Below are 3,910 nucleotides of genomic sequence, written 5' to 3' on the forward strand. Positions count from 1 at the left end.
CCACACACTGTCAACACACCCAAACAAACATTCCTTTTCTATGCAGAGACTATAGACTATAAAAACTACCAATCGCACCAACATCACCGCTTTTAATAAATACTCGTTTACCCAAACTCTGTTCACAAACTAGTATCAAAGTTTCAGTAACAACAATCATCCGTCAATCTTCTATCCAGTACTCAGCAAACTTATAGCTCCTGCCTGCCTACTCCACACCCTGGCTGGAGGAATCGTGGTGAAACCAGGCGCTCGTCAAAACAATGAAATTGATGAAATCGACATGTTTCTTCCGTTTTTGCAATTTTCATCAAATTGTTGTTTTTTGGGTCTAACACATTTCAGTGTGTTCTTTTATTATCAAATATAACTTTCTCGTCTCCAAAGGACTCTCAAGCTAAGGAAGTCGCAAAACTTTGGCGGCCATTTTCTCGCTAATTTTACATCAGAATCCAGGCGACCCCAACCTCCTTCAATCGCAAATACCTCGATTTCTATTCAAGACAGCTGGGTATTTCTTTAATCAAAAGCAAGACAATTTAACAAGTTTAAAGATGATGTCAATAACTCCATGTACCCCAAAAACTGACAAGCGTCTAACTTCACCGCGTTGTGACACCAATATTTCCCGGTCCAAGGTCAGTGTCTGCCAAATGAGTCTCAACATACCAGCCAAGCACAAGAGTGATTAATTGACCTTGACCTCTCAATACATTATCAGAATATAACAAAATCCCCACTCTTCCCCTTCAGACTCATGCCTGCTTCCTGCACGCGCCAACCGTTGAGTGAACGTCCTCGGTTCCTCACTCCTTAGGACACAGGCAGATGTAGTGTCATTTATGGTTATAGGCGGTGCCTATTGGGGGATAGGTTCGATTCGGTTCGATAGGTAGACAGGGCTAGCCAGATTGAGGGCTAAAAGCAACCACCGTGGCACAAACTCTACGAAGACTACGGTGACGTTCAAGAGCAAACGCGTTTGTTTTTAAGGCTCCGAGTCGGGTTATCGGTTTGAGTTATACAGGGTGCCCACTTGGTGATCTGGTCGGGTCGGGGCGTGTTGATATCCAGATTCAGGTCACAAAGTGGCTATCGTGGAACAAGCCGATCCCCTCGACTTATCGCTTAAGAAACAAACGTTTTTGTTTTCAGGCGACGAGTCGGGCGATCGACCCGACCCGATCCGATCCTACCCGACCCGATCCCATCCGCAATGAGCACCCGATATCAGAGAACCGATCCCCCAGTTGGCACTGGGTATTACGTTTCTGGCGGCTTTAGCAACGATTGTCTAGTTTTTGGCTTTAGAGCACACTATAAATAGACCCCTTCCTCAAACCGATTACCTGACTCGAGGCCTTAAAAAAATGCATTTGCTCTTGAAATTCACCGTCGGCTTCGTTCAGTTTTTGCCACAATGGTCGCTTTTCGCCCTCAATCTGGCTAGCCCGTCTACCAAGCAGAGCCGAACTTAAAGGTCTTCGTCGGCGCCCCAACGACCAAACGGAACCGAGCCGAACCGATCTTGTCTATGCGAACCGAGTATAATAGGTTCTTTTATATTGCACTCAGAAGATGTTGGATTTACATGGATTTACTTGGATCCAGAGCTAGAATCATAGCAGGCGGCACATGTCCAAAGCTGCTCATCTTTCCAGCGTCCACCTCAGGGTCTTCCTGCTAATTGTCTCCATGAGGAGCTGGTTTGAGACACGCCTGACCACTCCTCGGAGCAAACTTTTTTTTTCGCTGTGCCGCGCACACACTTTTCTTTTATTGTGCTGAGTGTGTGGGAGTCTGTCTCCTCTTGGTTGTGAAGGCTCCCCTTGCATCAGAAGATGTTGGTTCGATAAAAAAAAATCTCGGTTTTTTTCAAAGCTGTACATACTTAGCAATGGTTGGACCTGACAGGCAAGAATGAAATAGACTGCCTCCTAAATGATTTAAATGTGCCTTTGGGGGTCGCGCAATTTTAACATTTTACTATAAAATCTCCTCGGCACATTTTACGTGAGGACAGGACCAACGACCCCAAACTCAAAGTTTAAAAACAAGCTATAACTACTCACCATAACAATGAGAAAACAAACGCCTCTCTTTCCGTCTAACATACCTAAAACACACACACACACACACACACACACACACACACACACACACACACACACACATACACACACACATACACACACACACATACCCACATGCGCGCACACATAGAAACGCACAAGTAGGTTATATTATGTTTATGTATTCAGCGGTACATACATATTAAAATTACTGTCTTGTGTAACAATAATAATAATAATAATAATATGTGTCTTTTGTCTACAACGTTCCATATGACCCGGACTCGTAATCGTGCGATTGCAGGTTCGAGGGTTCGGGTCTCATTTCGGTGCGACATTGTGGAACTTGACAGGAATTTCCCACTTGGACGTTTAAACTCGGAGGTTCCGACTCTTAGATAAACTAACAATGTTGATAGAGGCGTTAAACCTATACCACCTCACTTCTTAAAATCAACCATATTGTGCACTTCTGCGTTAAAGAATAGATTTAATAAATTTGACATTGCCAAACAAACCTAAGGAAGATAGTGAATAATTGAATTGTGTGCTCCAGGTGTTGACCATTACTCTCTAGACAAGCTTCAACACACCACTAGAAATTTCGAATAACCTCATGGCATGTTTCTGGTTCGATTATTGGGATATTCTGTTCAACATTGAGTTTTAATTGTTCGATTGTTTGGTGGTTGTTTTCGTAAACTGCCCCAAAAAAGAAATCCCTATGGAAATAATTTAGTACGTTTTCGGCTTCAAACTGTTCCTGAAGCCTTTCTTGGAACAATTCAATTACTTCTTTTTGATGCATGTCGTGTGACCCTATCAACTGGGTACAGGCCCCTTCAAAAGCATAGTACTTTCTCCTCCCCAAACTTCTCTTAAACTAATTTCTCAGCAGGCTGAGAAATCCGGTTGTTGTTTTGTAATTCCAGCCTTGAAACATGAGCGAACAAATCACACCCCTTTAGCTGAATGCAATTAAAACGTACAATTTTGAGTTTTACCCAATTTTGGATGCCTTTTTCAAAACTTAATATTTCAGGAACTTGTCAGTTGATATTTTTTATATTGAAATGTTTGACGTCCCCTGAGCGGAATGTTATTTTTTCGAAGTTATATCGAAAGTTATGCTAAAATGACCGAGTTATTGCCCTTAAGTTGGTTCTCTCTCTCTCTCTCTCTCTCTCTCTCTCTCTCTCTCTCTCTCTCTCTCTCTCTCTCTCTCTCTCTTTCTCTCTCTTCTCTCTCTCTCTTCGCTCTCTTTCTTTCTGTAATCCCGCAGGTCACATTTCCTCTTTTTCTTGGGATCGTTTTCCTGTTACTCCCACCTTACGTCCCAGCCATTGTCTGCCTGTCTGTCTATCTGTCTGTCTGTCTTTCAGTCTGTTTAAATTTCCCTATATCGAAACCCCATTTCCCCTATTATGTTTGGTCTCACTTCACCTCTGAACAATTGTCTGTTTGTCTGTCTGCCTGTCTGACCTTCTCTTATACCGAAACCTCATTTCTTCCATTCTCCAAAGGTCTCATTCAATCCCGGGAAAAAACGCACATCTCCTGCCCAGCACCGCTCAGAGTTCCATTGTTCAGGGCCTTCTCTGGCTTCGCCTCTTCCGTGCCATTTCACTCTTCCCGGAGATCTGTGATGTGCTCAATGCCACATAATGAAATCTGCTTATAAGACATCTCCCCGACCCTAATTCCTCACGGAACACTGAGCCCATTTCCCGACCCCTCTCCTTTCCTCTCGCACCCCCTCACTTTTTATTTAAATGTCCACCTACTTAAACTTAAACATCATGGGCGATTTGAGAAACGTGTGTTTCAGGTCCTCTACC

The 3,910-nt window shown here is 43.4% G+C and overlaps 1 protein-coding gene across 2 annotated transcripts in view; it reads right to left on the reverse strand.

Moving 5' to 3' along the window:
* The window catches only part of LOC101845914, a 210,701-nt gene that overhangs the window by 19,842 nt on the left and 186,949 nt on the right, over window positions 1-3,910 (reverse strand). The window lies entirely within an intron of this gene.

This window comes from Aplysia californica, unplaced genomic scaffold (assembly GCF_000002075.1).
Source record: "Aplysia californica isolate F4 #8 unplaced genomic scaffold, AplCal3.0 scaffold00124, whole genome shotgun sequence".
Lineage (NCBI taxonomy): Eukaryota > Metazoa > Mollusca > Gastropoda > Aplysiida > Aplysiidae > Aplysia > Aplysia californica.